Raw genomic sequence first — 16,652 nt, 5'->3', positions numbered from 1 at the left:
ACTAATTTCCCAAATATCTAGGTTGTCTTCCTCCGTCATGTTATCTTTTTTTTTTTATTTTATTGTTTGTAAACATATGGAGTTTTATTTTTTAAAAAGTTACGACCATGAATGTTGTTTCAATTAGACACCCTCCTGGGTGTCTACAATGCTACTGAGCATGATCACAGGGGTTCCCGTTGTTTAGTGTTAATCATCTTTTAAAGAAGGAAAAAAAAAAAAAACAACTCAGCACGCTACCATTTAATTTGGTTTAATGTTTCTTCACAAATGATGAAAAATACTAAGCTACAGACCAAGAATAATCATAATGTTGTGGCCAACATTATAAATATGGAATTATAAATTGAAAATATTTTCTGGTTTAAAAAATAAATCTGATAGTGCAGCTCTGTGGGGCCTCTGCATCTAGTAGGGCCTGTCCTCTGGCTCCGGACTATGCCGCCTTTATCCACTTTTCTAGGTCTTCCACACCTGCCTCTTCTTCCTCTCAAGTGTTCCATTAAAGGTCCAAGGGGGTCTCTAGGACCACCTCGTCTTCCTCCACCAAAGCCACCTCGGTCTATGCCCCTGTTGCCATGGAAGCCACTTCTGTCTCCATTGCAGCCACTTCTGAACATTCCACCTGGACCACCTTAGTCCATGAGGCCACTTCTTCCTACCCACATGCCACCAGGGCCACCTCTGCCTCGGTCACCGCCTGGGAGTGAAAACAGTGGTGTAAGGATTACTTCAGGCTTTGGGGCCTTTCACTGGTTGCATTCTGTTCTCCAGGCGAAGTTCTGGTTTCCATACCCTGGATTGGGGCACTGCCAGTCTCCAGCTCAGTGCTGGATGTGTGTTCCTTCAGAGGGTTTCCTTGGGAACCTCTTGGAAGGAAACCGACTCTGTCTCCTCCACCACATCCCATGTGACCCATGGGTTCCCCAGGACTTCCTGGGCCCCCTGGACCTCCACTGAGCAGCAGTGGCATCTCCCCTGCATGCTGTTCATCGGAGACTTCTTCTAAGCAAGAGAAACTTTAAGTTTGTTCCCTTGAAAGTATTTCCCAGCAAACTACTCCATAGCAGCCTTGGCAGTTGGTGGGTCTTCATAAGACACTGTAGCATTGCCTTTGGACTTCTTGTTTCCTTGTCTCTGTAGATACGGATCATAGGTTGTCCAGTTCTCTTGTTCATCTTACCTTCACACTATTTAAGAAGTCTGCCAGATCAGCTAGAGACACATTGTCATTTAATACTTGCAAATAAATTGCACTGTTGTCAGCATCTTTATCTGGATCAACAGGTGGGCTTAGATCAAAATCTGGTCCTTCATCCTTGGGTTTACCAGCCTTGGACCACCTTGCTTCCCAGGTCCTGTTCCACCGATCCCTCCTTCCCGCCCACCTCCATGATTAAATCCCCCTCTTCCCCTGCCTGGTTATCAGAACCACTCATGCTCTGGTTCTCTCCTGGTCTGGAAAATCCTCCAGATTCCTGCCCATAACCACCCATGCTACTGGGGTGACCTGTCAGAATGAACTCTGCTGCTATGTTGGCTATATTGACTTGGAACCTGGCTATAGGATTCATTTTATTTATTTTTTTTTGAGGTGCGGGTAGCTAGTGGGCGGCTATTGCCCATAGTTGCTTTGTTGACCATAGCTACTCTATGGTCCATAGCTGCTCGGTTGCCCACAGGTATTCTGCTGAGATTAACTGATTATAACTAGTCAGCTGTGTAGAGGAATAGCTGGTAAGGTGTTAGGATGGTGGTGCCCAGTGACTGGCTGCATGGGGTAGCTCCCAGGTACCTGGGCATATCTATAGTTACTCTGTCCACACCTCAGGCTCAGCTGGTTATAACCCCTTGCTCTAGATTGAGGTTGACTAGTATCAGCAGGTGTGTTATCATCCTGTGGTCTTACAAGTGTAGTGGTTGCTGGCTGTTGTCCATAAACAAGGAAAGCCAGCTGAGTGCCAGATGCAGACTGGGCCGCATAGGAGACCTGGATGGTAGTTACCCTAGCAGTGGTAGTATCATAAGCACCAGTGCCTGTATCTCTGGACAGGCTGACTGTATGCCTGAGCAGGGGTGGAGCAATTGGAGTAGTATAACGTGTGGAAGGCTGTCCATAAGAAGTTGCATAAGTTGTTTGCCCCTATGTCACAGTGGTCCGAGCCTGGGTATAGCTGATATCAGTGGACTGTTCATAGGTTCATAACTTTGTTGCCCATATGCCTGAATGGTCTGCACATATCTTGAGTGGGCTGGGTGATATAAGCACTGTAGCCCTGCTCAGCTGCAGCTTGGCTGTAGGTACTGTAATCTGTGGATGCTATTTTCTCTCCTCTTGTTTAAATCCTTCTTTATCATCTTTTCCATGAAGTCTACCATGAGGTCTCAATATACTACTGTGTTCTCTTTTGATGTCCACCTACACACCCCGTTCACTGTTTCTCTGCTCTGCTTTTTCTATCTACCTTCTACTACACAACACATTTTACTTATTTCTTATACTTGGTATTTATTTTTTACTAGCCTTCTAGAATGTAAGCACCTTAAAGGCAATGAAATTTGTTTGTTTGGGTACTAAGTATTATTAGTCACTTTTCACCAATCAGCATATTCTCTAGATAGAACATTCTATCAGCTAGAATTCTTCCTTTCTCCTGAATGTTAGTTTGTGTACAGTTGCAGATTCAACTGACCCAATTAATAGGACCAGTTATCACATAAAGGACCTTGCTGGACTAAACTTTCTTGTAAAGCACTTACCTCCAAATTTCCATTCCAACACTTAACAAATCTTAGTGTCATAAATAGTAGAAGAGTTTGGATAGCTAATATGTCATTACATTTCTTAATGTTCAGATTCCTTTTTGGTAACGGTATATGCTTTCAATAAGTAGTTATATTTTACACTAATTTCACATTTAGAATTTTACAGAGATATTCATGTGCATGACTCATCTATAAAAAGATATTAAATGTTTTTATTTTAATACCTTTACTTTTACTATCATAAATATATCTCCTTTTTTGAAAAAAAAATTAAAAATTAATGAACTCAGGCTGCCTATGCAAAAAGGTATTTAATGGAATAGTAGCAGCTGAAAATCATATCCTATTTAAGATCGCACTAATGATATACTTTGAAAGGTTTTTTTCTTCTTAAAAACTTGGAATTTCAAAGCACAGTTCAGTTCACAACATTGCATAGTGCTACTTGGCAGGTAGAATTTCCACAGAATTGGAAACTTCAGAAGCTCTAATAATATACTAATTTTAATTTTGAGTACTAAAATTTGTGCTCATTGTTTACTAGGAAGTAGTAGCCTTAATCTTTTATAAAATGAAAGGCTATAGAATGAAAGACTATAAGAACTAAATAAGGAATTGTGTTTGAAATTAATCTGTGGCCTATTTGCAAGGGCCTTAAAGAAATGAGAATCAGTGTTTAGAGCAATATGTGCCAGCTACTTTCCAAAGGGCATGTCATTGGATGTCAGTCATAGCATAACAGACCACACCAGTAATGGTGACTCACATTAGCTGGTATAAAGGAAAGACAGGCTGCATGTTTATATACATTTTCCTTTTCTAAATGTAACTCCACCCCTTCAACTTCCTCAGGAATTCTGGCCCTTTGTAACAACATAATAGTTGAGAACTAAGGCTATAGAATTTTAAGGAAGAAAACATAAAAGTTAGCTGATGACAGTAACTTTATATTCCTTACCCACTTTGGTAAAATGGCCAGTGAAATAGAAATATATTAATCCCATTCTATACGGGAGGGAACATATTTGGAAAGAGTAGATGTCCCAGTATTGCCAAGCTGGAAATAGGTGGAGCCATGACATAGAATTATTATGCAGTTCTTTTGACTTACAACCCAAGGCTCTCTATACTCTGCCACAAAATTAGAAAGTTGGACTAGATAATTTCTCAAGTCTCCCTCTGCTGAAAAGCCATGATTGTCTCATTCTATTCACAGAGAGATGAAGGAGGTCATGAGTTGAAGGAGTGGGTAAATATTGAGAGTGGCAAGATGAGGAAGGCCTTTTACATGTTCATATGACCCAAATTGTGTAGTTTCTACTCAAAGAGAATTCCTTTGCATCTACTGGTGCAGCTAGATACAACTAGATAAAATATATTTACTAATTTTGCTTATTTTTGGAGATATTAAATCTAAAGGATAGATACCTTTTAAGGAAAAATTTAAAAATTACATTCAACAATTTCTGAATGAAAGCTCAATTGACTATAGCAGGATATTCAGTCAAGATCGAACTGATTACCATGTTTCATGACACTGATTTTTTCCTCCAATAGCCTGAATGTCTTAAATGTGTATCACTAGCTAAAAGTGGAATAACAAGGGGAAAAAAAAAACATTAAGGTCAGGGTGAATCCATTGCCTATGCTCCCAAAACAATACTAATATTTTCCCAGTGGTGCATTTGTAAAACCAATAAACATCAATCTTTAAAAATCATAAAGATTAGATGATTGAATTCATATTATAAGTAAATGATAAGAAAATCTTTGGTCAATGAGGTTAAGTATTAATCCTAACCCTAGTATCTAGGTTTTCTGACTCTTGGATGAATTTTCTTTTTAGATTACCATGGTGATCGCTATTCTTAACATATGAAAATAGTATTTAAAGTTCAGACTGATTCTTTTGCCAAGTGACTATAATACACTCCTTTATGAGAAAGCTTATCAACAACATTGGAAATATTATATCCCCTTTGGACTGATTAAGAAATCTACATAGCTTAGTCAGTTGACTCACAACCAAGGGGATACAAAAAAGACAAAGACAACAACTAAGCACCATTAAATTTTCCTTTTTCTTCTCTGGGGCTTGCTCACTTAATGAAAATATTTAACTTAGTTAAAAAGTAAAATAAAACAAAATAAAAATTTTCATGGCGGTAAGTTAAATAAGCATGTACTTTTTTTGAACCCAAGCAGAATGTTTTATTCATTGTATCAGAGTTCTAAGCACATGCCAATTGTGTTAGTGTAACACTAGACTATTTTGTGGCTATTAGCCAAACACTGTGCAACTTAATATACACATGACCTGCTTTATATTTCAACGATTGAGTTCAAACGAGGTTGAAATTTTATTTGGATTAGATATTTTCAAATCTTTATTTCTATCAATATTTTATATTTTAAATTCTCCATTGCTTTTAGCATCCCCACATGTTAAGAGAAAGTTAAAGTGTATCCCCTCTATATCTAGGGACCTTTAACTAATAAATCACAATGAAACTCAATGAAAATTTCTATGCTTAAATACTGTGGTATTAATATTTATGATAATTAAATACATTGAAAGATGTATCTGTATCTATGAGTAGGAAAAACACAATTTCATGTATTCCAAAGCATGGCACAGGAAATAGATTGCTTATTTAAAATGTATTGGTAATTCAAAAATATTTTTAGGGAACAGCCTGTCCTATAATAAACACTCAACAAAATGTTAACTATTCTCATTAACTGTCTTGCATTCTTAACCAGCCAACTTTCCAAACCCATTAATTTCTAAGGAATTATTTCTAAGTTTTACTTTCCTCATTTCCTGTGATTACTATAAAAAGGAAAACTAAGAAGATACAAAAATCTTAGGGTCACAAAAAGGCTTAGAAATTTCATTACATAGACAATTGACAAATATTGCCTATTCCCAAAGAACTTTTGACTACTACCCACTCAGATTGATAGTTTTAGCTTTGTACTTAAATTTGCTTATTCTTCTGGGTGGTACTATAGTTAGCATGCTTGGGTCTATTTCCTTGATATGATTTTAACTTCATGAATTCAATGTTATATTTTTTGCCTATCACAAAATGCAGTATATCACCCTTGATAGAATTTTTGGTAACAAAATAATGTGTTTAATTTAATGGCTATTAGATGAAACTGTAGAACTATTTGTTTTCTAAGTAGCAAATTAGTACAGTCTTGAGTTGTTTTTTTTTTTTCTTCCTTCACAGTAGCAAAATATCCAGGAGCACATATAAATATTAGCAAGCAAAGTGTTGGTTGTTCTGGGTCTTTGAGATAAACAGAGCTTTCTCTTATCTTTGGGAGTTTTCATTTCATTAGCAACAGCAACTGCCATTTAATATGTGCCTTCAATATTCAGGGTCTAGTGGACCGGGCTGGTAAGAATGCAAAACTCCAATTTCTACTACCAATAATGTCAAATTTAACTGTCAGCTAAAATAATGAAAAAGTAAGTACTTATCGGAATTAAAAAAAGAAAAACACAAGAAAATTAAACCAGTGAGTAACAATATAGTAAATACATCAAGGAAGAGCAAATGCCATCCATCAGAAACTATAATCAAAGTGTGTCTAATGCAGATTTGGTGGTTGGGATGAGGTCTTTAATGTATTAGGGACGAAAAGCAGAGCCTTGGAACAAATTAGAGCTTACATACTATAATTGAGCTTCTGCACAAAATATAGCTCTTAGAAAAATTGCTCAATAAATGAAAAGATGATTAGAAAATCTCCATCTTTCATGCTACAGAAGACACTTAAGCTAGTACTTTCAGGGAAGAGTGGGTGTGAGGATTAAATATCACAGAATTATATCATGAGCTGAGGTCATGTCCAAATTTATGCTCCTCATAAAAATTTTAAAAAGATAATATTTAGTTAATGTATAAATACTAACTATTACTAAGTAATACTATTAAAAGGATATCACAATGGTCCCATTAAAAGCAAACAATCCATGGAATTGCTCTTCCAGCCAGCTGGAAAAAAATCCCACAGTAAAAAATTATTATTATTGTTGAGGAAATACAACTTGATTTTTCAATTTGATGTTTCATCTTTTGAATGTTCACCATTTATTTTGCTTCTCAGTATAAAACCCTCAAAGATTTTCCTCAATGGTGGACAAATTTAAATATCTATTTTGCTGAATAGAGTTTAAAAACAAAATTTAGGAAGTACATTCCTGCTAAACCACAACTGTTAAATTTTGTTTTATAATAACAAAGGCATCACCCATTTAATTAATTATGCTTCACCTCATTCCCAAAGCAGACATGAGATAAATATGATCTCTAGAGTATCGCTTTTATCTTATATCAAAGACTTTGAAGAATTTAAAAGGATTTTTACAATCAGCACAGGACTATATTTGAAACACTGTAATTTTTAACTAAATAAAACATACTTTGAAATTGATCTACTCTAGTGAAATGATTGCATTAAGAATATGTGTATTTAGATTCCACATATAAGTGGATTTGACATAGCATAATGCCCTCCAGTTTCATCCATGTTGTTACAAATTGCAGGATTTCTTTTTTTTTAAGCTGAATAATATTCCATTGTGTGTGTATATCTTTGTGTGTATGTATGTATGTACATTATGCATTAATTTTTCAAAGGACACTTAGTTTATTCCATACTTTGCTATTGTGAATAGTGCTACAATAAACACGAGTGTACAGGGATCTCTTCTAGATAAGGGTTTTGTTTCCTTTGGATCATGTGGTAGTTCTATTTTAAATTTCTTGAGGAATCTCCATATAGTTTTTCATAATAGCTGTACCAGTTTACATTTCTACCAACAGTGTATGGGGTTTGCTTTTCTCAACATTGTTGCCAGCATTTGTTTATATCTTGTCTTTATGATAATAGACTTCCTAACAGGTATGAAAAGCATGAGGTGATAGTTCATTGTAATTTTGATTTGCATTTCCCTGATAATTAGTGATATGGAGCACCTTTTTATGCATGTGTTGGACATTAGTATGTCTTCTTAGGAAAATATCTGTTTAGCCCCATTGCCTATGTTTTAGTTTTTGTTGTTGTTGTTATTATTTTTCAATTGAGTTATGAGTTCTATATCTGTATTCTGGCAATGCTGCCATTGTTCCATGTATTATTGGAATGCTTTTTTATAATTGACTTCAGAAAATGTACCAGCTTACTTTAGAAAATCCGTTATATAATGAGTCAAAGGACAAGATTTCCTGTTCAATGCTTTCGCATTTTACTCAGCTTAGGGTTTTTGTTGTTGCTGTTGCTGTTTGATTGTTTTCCCTCCATAACTGCTTAGGTATTATTTGTAACTATTTTACATTTGGTTATTTTGATTTAAAGCTGCATGGCTGTACGCATCAGGAAGATAAAGTATTTACTGTGATTTAAATTAGGAATCTCCCTCAAATTTATCATAAGTGTGATTCAGTTTTATTTGGATGTTTTCAGCCTACTCATGGAAATATGTGTACCAAGTCAATATCATACATGTAGTTGACTGATCGCTATTAATTTGAAATATGTGAATTTGAGAACTGCCTTTATTCATTAACAAGTCTTCCTTCACTCACAATGATCAAGCTGCTGAAACATCACTAACAGAATATTTTCTCTGTGTTGTTTTAGTGGTCATGATGAATTTGGGCTGATCCATTCTGCACACTGCTAGTTTTTTCTTGTGACTAATGGGCTATATCTGGCATGGCAATTTTGGATATTATCCTCTACCTTAATGAAAGAAAACAATGTCAACAAAATTTACAATGTTGGCTTCATTTACTAAAGCCAAAAAAAACATGAATTTATTATAAAATTGTTACCTAATCAAAAGTTAGGAATTTTCTAGATAACTTTTTAACCAAAACAGAATTTAAGTTTTCATAAACTTTACTGACGTTTTCTATATACTGTGAGTATTACATAAAACAACAATTAATAATGTCAAATTAAAATGTCAATAAAAATAATGGCTAATGTAGAAAAAATATGTTTCATAAAATGTAATGCTATTCGTACTGGTTATGAAACTATTGTCCCCACTTCAATTCCTTTATCTCTCATTCTTCTATACCTATTTTAAGTTGAGTTTCAATTTTCAGTTATCAGGAGAGACATATGAGAGAGAATATGTGATAGGAAAAGAGGATAAGAGACTTTCTCTTGTTTTTTGCTTGTCGGCCTTCCCAGCACAGGGATGTTCCTTTTACTCTTGTAGCTGTTTATTGCAGTCCCCTGACTCATCCTGTTCTCGAAGAACCAGTTTCAGTTGATTCTCACAGCCAGATGGAAGCTGCTTCTAGGCAGACTAGACACTGATCTGTGTCTAGGAGGGCCTCCTCCTTCTAAGATTCTGGATTCTCTCATCTCCTTATTTCTCCAACTAGATGGGTAATTTCTCCTCCCAGTTATTACTACTTTGTTGTTTCAATATTTCTTCTTTTCTCAAACATTTATTTGACCAATCTCATATAATAGCAAATTCTGTGTGTTAAAATAGATAATAATGACTTTATTTTCCTTATCCTTCTTATGGACTATCATAAAGAGAGTTAACTTTCCTGAGATGATCTAATTTTAATTGAAAAAAAAATGAGCAGAAATTTTCAATCTACAGTCTACCTATTAAATGTCAATCAACAGTTTATTGTCTATTTATACCATTTACTTTCTTTTTTTGTTACTATATTTAAAAAAAATATTTGAGACATGTATGAAGTATGAGTGCTTAAATAACTATGGTGGGGCATCTGTTTTTGGTTTTGGTGTCATTTTTGTTTTTTGGTCTAATCTGTGACCTTTGGGGAAATTATTCCCCCTCACCCTCAAACACACACAATATGCCATGTGATTCTGGTTTGCCAATCATAAAACCACATGTCACCTAACTTCAGAATCAGACTAGTCAAATTCTCTTTCCCAAGAATGTTAATCATGAGTGCAGACCAGAGGTAATTTGGATTGAACTATATCCATGGCAATGTCTAAAGTAATGCAAGTATTTTAGCTTTTAATATCTATGGTTACTGTCCACAAGCCTGATTCTTTAACTCTTCCTTCTATCCTGGGAGCTACCAAATACATTTTGTTTGTTTAAGTAAATAATGATTGATTTCTTAATATATATAGCAGTTTTGCTTATATATTGCATTTTAGATGTCTGCTTTTCCACATGAATTTCTCAGCTATGTGTTTGAATAACTATGAAAAGATATATTTTTTCCCATCTTTAATCATGGAATTAGAGAATCATATCTGCTCTATTTTTGTACAGCGACATAATGTTTTTGTGAAATATAGTTTTAATATAAACTTTGGGAAATGTAATTGGCGCTGTAATTGTTTATGTATAGGGTTAATTGTGTTTAGGAAATTGGCTTACATAATATTTTTCAAGCTTATTTAATAATAACAAAATATATGGAACCAAAATTAAAGTTATACCTTAAGTTTTCTATTGATACACAGAGAAATTACTAGTGTCCCACTCATTTTGTTAATTCGTATATACATTTATTCAAAAATATTTATTGTATTCCATATGCTAGGCCCTGTGGTAGATATTAGGGAGGAAGAGTTAAAAATAATTCTGTCATCAAGGGAGTGATGAACAATTACAGCAGTACTGTGCAGCATGATAAAATCTATTATAATGGCAGGCACAGGATGCTATAGAGGCATAGATGAATGTTATCCTGTCAGCCTAGAAAGAAGAAAAAGTTTATAAGAAGATGTGATAAGAAAAGAAGAAAAGAAAAAAAAATGACAATAAACTTACACAAAAGAAACTAAATTTTTGCAATTTTTTTTTTTTTAGAACAAAGACTTTGTGAGGGAAATATATGAGATCAGGCAATAGACAAGATCCATTAACCCACGTATGCCAAACAAAACTTTATTTTTTGCTTGATATCCTGTTAAAGAATGAAACAATAATTAAAGACCATGTAGATCTATTTTTTTGTGTATGGTTGTTCATTGTTGTGGCAGGTAAATTACTTAAAATAATTCCTCCTTTGATTAAAAATTATTCAATAATTAATAGCAGGAATTTATACATTATAAATGCAATACTATGTAACTTTTCCCCTAAACTTTTATTAAGGTTGTGATCCTTTAATATAAATTTGTTCAGCAACCAATAGTAATTCTAGATGTATGGAAATCAACTGATAATTTATTGAGGGTATATATATTTATTAGAAATATGAATAATGTTTGTATTTGAAGTGTCACAAATGTGAGTAGTCACAACTCAGTTATGTGTAATATGAGATATTTATTTCAATTTGTTGTATTAGCTGCTACTAGCACTGTTTTATTGAATCTCAAAAGCAGTGCAGTGGGAAATTTGCCAGTAATAAAATCTTGCCAATAATAATGTCCCAGTTTAACCCAATAATCATCCAAACACTTCTAGTTTAAAACTCAACTGTAAAGGTTGAAGTTTGTAATGATTTTTGTTCTCAGTTAAAGGTTGCTTTTATAAGCATTCATGCCCCTCTCAATTAAGCATTCTGAGTGGGCATCGAGGCTACCCTCTAACCCAGTGAATCATCGTAATCATCATTTACTATGTTTAAGCTTCAATAATAAGCACTAATTCTTTTTAGTAATTTTTTAAAATGCCAATTCTAAGTACTCTTGTGTATTCACCCTCTCTCTCTCCATATATATACACACACACACACACACACACACATATATACACATATGTGTATATATATTTGTGTATGCGTAAAGTATATTTTTACATATATATGTAAAATATATATGTATATATAAAATATTTCTTTGCCAGGCAAGCGTTGGCTTTACCCAATGTTAGTTTTTAGCAGTAGAAAGGGAAGGGTCCTTCCTTGTTTTCATTGAGTAGGAATGGGATCTACTTGCTTATTTTTACAAAAATCCTGAAGAAATTTCCTTGGTTTCTTAATGGCCCAAATTAAAGCCTTTCAAACTGGGAACCAATCACTGGTAAAGATAATAGATTTAGGCTATCATTATTTAGGCTAATCATGTAAGGGGGAATAAATATTGGGTATCAATCACAGTATCCACTATAACCAAATAATATTTTATTTAAATGAAGCTCAAGTGCTCAGAATTAGAGTAATTATAGTTCTTGGTTTATTATACACTCTTGCCATTAGTCTATGAATTACTCAGTTTTGATATATATGGATGGCTGGCTGGATGGCTGGCTGGCTGGCTGGATAGATGGATGGACAAACGGACGGACGAATGGTTAGGTAGAGAAATAGGTAGATTGATGGAAGGTGGAGGAGAAAGAAAGAGAGGGAGAGGGAGGAAGAAAGGGAGAGAACATTTTTAGTCTTAAAATAAATGTGTTTTGATTTTAGAAAAACTTAGAACTTAAAAGTTTAGTCTCTAGCTTTGGGACCTAGAGCAAGATATTTACATGCTATTAATAGAAGTTAATTCAAAAACTTCTTTTGAGAATTGAATGAGATAATTCATTTAAAGCCATAATCCATTATCTCACCAACAAGACATAATCATGGTGTATTTTTTGTGGTCTTCTGCTTTCTCTACAACCAGACATATATAGTGAAAACTTTTTCCTTTTGGTGTACTGGTTCTCAGAGCACAGTCAGAAAAAAATACAAAAATGTAATCAGTAATTTGGGAAATGTGAAAATCCAGTGTCCATCTCAGTTCTTGGCTAAAACAGCTTCCCTAAATCTATTTTCTTATTGTGCACTATTGCCTAACTTTTTCTTTTTGCATCTTGTCTCTGTACCCTTTTGTCTTCTCCTCTTTCGATCCTTTGCAACTTTCTAACTACCCAAGGCCCCACTTATCCAGAGTACTCTACTCACAAAGAAAGTGCCATAAGCTATCTTACATTATTCTTTTGCCTATTCATATTAACCCTGGATAGAAAGAAAAAGAGAAGGAGAGGGGGAGTGTAGGGGGGGGTTGGAGAGAGAGAGAATGAATGGGAATAAGAATGAATGTGAGTTTTGGAGTGGAGAGCTACATTTCTAAATGTTGGTTAAAGCACAACTGAAAGGGCACCTTTAAACATTGTTGGTGATAATGTTAACTGATTTAAACATGCAGAAAGCTTCTTGCTAATGTGCATCAAAACTCTCCATTCATTTATTAATTTAATTAATATTTAAAGATCACCTTTCATATGCCAAGAAATGTCCTAAATGTGGTGAAATAGGTGAGAACATAAGTAAGAAAACATATGCCCTCAGCAAATAACATTGTATTTAGGGTAGAAAAAGTACACAACGATTTTTACAATGTCTAGTGGTTTAGGTGGTAATAAGGGCTATAACAAAAAGTAAAATCTGAACAAAGTAAAAAAATGTTAAGGTATAGAGTGCCTTGTTACACATGATGGTCACTCAGGTGGTGGGCATCTCAGATAAGTGTTGCATAAGCAAAGACCTGAAAGAAGCGAGGAAAGGAGCTGCATTGCTTTGTGGGGGAAGAGCAATCCATATAGATGGAATAGTGTTTAAAAAGTGCCTGGGGAAGGAGCATGTTTGACATGTTTGAAGTAAAACAAGTGGCAAATGTGAAAAAAAAAAAAACAGGAAAGAAAGACAGATCAGAAAGATGAAATAGCCAGATCAAGTAGGCCTTATAAGATATGGTAAAGACTTTTAGTGAGTGAGATAAATGGACAGTCTTTAGTATATTTTGAACAGGAGAGATATGACAATGACTTAGATTTTAACAATATCCTTCTAGTTGTGGATAATGTAAGAGGGAAAGGATAAAATAATTCATGTAAGACACGATGGTGCTAAAAAATATATAGTTACAGTGGCACAAGTGTTAAGAAGTAGGTGTGGGGCACATTTCATAGAAAGATCAGTGGGATATGCTAGTGGAATGGATATACATTTTCAGGAAATATGAGCATCCTAAAATGACTCAAGTTATTTTACTCAGCAACCGAAAGAACAGAGGTGCCACCAATTGAAATGAGAATAAAACTTGGAGAACGATTTTTGTGAAGTGGAATCCAAAGGATTTTTTTTTCTTTCTTAGATATTTTGAGTTTCATATGCTATTGTTGGAGACATTATTTAGTTAGACTTATAACTTTTGATTTTAGGAGAGTAGCCCGGATTAGAGCTTCACAGTCAAGACTCTTCGGTATACGGTAATTTAACCCATAAGAAGGATGAGATTAACTAGAGAGTGAATCTAGGGAGATCCTGAAAACTGTACATGTTCTTTAAACCAGGAATTCCATTTTTAAGGAGTTATCTAAGGGTTATAATCATATATGCAAACTAAGATTCCCCTACGAGAATATCATCACAAGATGTTTTTTACTAAAAGATTTTTAAAAATTAACAATTTTTTTTATGAATTGATTTCGGTAAAGCTATGAAATTAAATTGAAATCCTTACTTACAAATAGTACTTAATGACATGTGTGTGTGTATATATATATATATATATATATATATATATATATATATATATATGCAGATATATTAGAAGTGCATGGTTAACTATTCTTACATTTCTAAGAAGAAATTGGGAAAACATTACACATAATTTTTGAGTTTTAAACATTATGTATTTAAAACAGTTTATATTCATTTTTACTTTGAATAATTGCTCTCAATTTTACATTAATATTAAGTCAATTCATGATATAGATATGATCAAAGCTATCCTCTGAAGGACTTAGGCTTTTGCTTTCATGTATATCTCTTTTTTGCTGAAATACTAATACCTCACTCCATGGGAGAACTCAGAAATTTTCATGGTACAAACCCCTGAGTTTTAAACAAAGGTATTTACTTTGAAACTGTGACTTCTCAAGCATTCACAGAGGTGAGTGACTTTTCAAACACCTCAGTCTGTTTTGCAAGATATTATCAGGGAAGAGTGGCTTCTTGTGAGGAAGTCTATTGATAACTTGTAATGTGATTGTAAAAGTGAAGCATATTATTTATCTGGTCTGTTACTTGTGAAACCTAAACAAAGCCAGGCATAAAAATCATCATAGGAGGGGCACAGTAAGCCTTGAGACTAGTACTGAATATTTGGTAACTCTTAATGTTACACATACTAATGTAAATTTGATTTTCTCTATTTCTAGTTGATAGTCCAAATTATGATGTCAGACATATTTTTTCTATGATGACACTAAGGGAGATGGTGACTTGGAGTGACTCCTTTAAATAAAATTATCTAATATACATACCATATCAATTCTAAAATAATTTATAACTTGTGTTAGCAAGTATCTTACTTTGATACCACACTTCTCTTAGCTAAGGGAGTCTCCTATATATAATTTAACTTATGATAGCAATATAAATAATTTCTGTGTATGAAAAAAGTGAAGTCCACATAAACTAAATGACTAATGCTTTATTATCTAGACCTACACATGTGTTCTGCCTTATTTCCTCCTCAAATATAAATTTGGAGTTGGTAAATAGATTTTTGTATTTAATAAAATCTAGAAACACTTCAGAATCTAAAATATTAGTGGATAAATAACAGGAGTCATTTTGTGACTCAAATTATATATTTTATAGCTTAGAAAAGTGAGATGTTTGAAAAGTTTATTTTATTTCTTATTACTTTAAAATAAATGTGGAAAATTCTACTCTATCCACATACAAATGATTTCTATAATCTGACAGTTTGGAAAACAGCTTTATGAAATGAGTTTTTACAATATGCTACTTTCTTTGATAACTTTATGCCGTTTTCCAAATGTGTTTAGCCTTGCACACATATTCTAAAGAAGCTGTCACACAGAGATATATATCCCTTGTATAAATCTAAATAATGAACAAAAACACATATAGGCAATTTCAAAAAACTTTCTTGAAAAAGTTGCAGGAATTCTCCGCATAATCCTCCCTAATCAGCCCAGTGCTATTGTCAAATAAATTATTCTGCGATTAAGAAGAAAGTAGTTTTTAAGTACTCACACTAATGAAACAATTAAGAATCTATAATAATGACTTAAATCATGGAAATCTGTAAGCATGCTTGATATTACACTCTTTAGTGAATTTTTTTTATTTCATTTCTTCTGCTAGTAGTTTATCAGAAAGTAGTAACCAAATGATTGATTTAATTTGAAACTACTTGTCTCTTCTACAGCACTTGATGTGATAACATATACAAACATGCTCCTAGACCAATAAATAAAAGAATAATAGTAGGAAGACTCTAGAATATGCCAACTTCTGTCTTTATAACAACCAGATAGTCAGAATAAAGAACTGAGCAGGTAAAGAGACAACAAAATAAGCCATCTTCATAGACCTTGTCTCCACCAAGCCAATTCTCTTCATACTCTGATCCGTTGAACTTAAAATTAGCAAGTGGAGTATTGAAGAAACTCCCCAAGAAAACGTTGGTATAAAAACATCAAATTGTATACTTTAATTAGACTATAATTTTTCTTTCAGGGGGAATACTGTCATCTTTGCCAAAGAAGAAAGCATTTTTTATGCCAAAGTTAATATGACAATTCTGAAATTTGAACTTATCCATTTGGTGGAAAGCTAGCAGGAAGTGACAGACTCAAACATCTTGCTGCTTAACTTTGATATGTCTATAATATTTGGGCAAAATTCTCATTATTTCTTTTATGAATTTGAAAAAGTACTTATTTATTTTTGTGTTTTGGAAGTCGAAATGTGTTGCCGAATGTGAGAAATCCCTTTTACTTCACCATATGCCATCTTGTCTTTTTGACACTCCAAGCCTGGAAATATCTCAAGTGTGCAGACTTCTGATTTCCAAATTATCTACTGCCAAGAAGGGAAGTGGGTATCTGAAACTCAGCCACAGACCTTGGCAAATTTCAAATTCAGAATAAAACTTTC

At 33.8% G+C, this 16,652-nt stretch overlaps 1 pseudogene; it reads right to left on the bottom strand.

The window, feature by feature from the left end:
- Positions 1-408: 408 nt before the first annotated feature.
- LOC120595028 (RNA-binding protein EWS-like) overlaps positions 409-16,652 on the bottom strand; it is a 136,457-nt pseudogene continuing 120,213 nt past the window's right edge.

The sequence above is a fragment of the Pteropus medius genome, unplaced genomic scaffold, assembly GCF_902729225.1.
Source record: "Pteropus medius unplaced genomic scaffold, Ma_sr-lr_union100, whole genome shotgun sequence".
Lineage (NCBI taxonomy): Eukaryota > Metazoa > Chordata > Mammalia > Chiroptera > Pteropodidae > Pteropus > Pteropus medius.
This window is presented reverse-complemented; position numbering and strand designations above follow the sequence as displayed.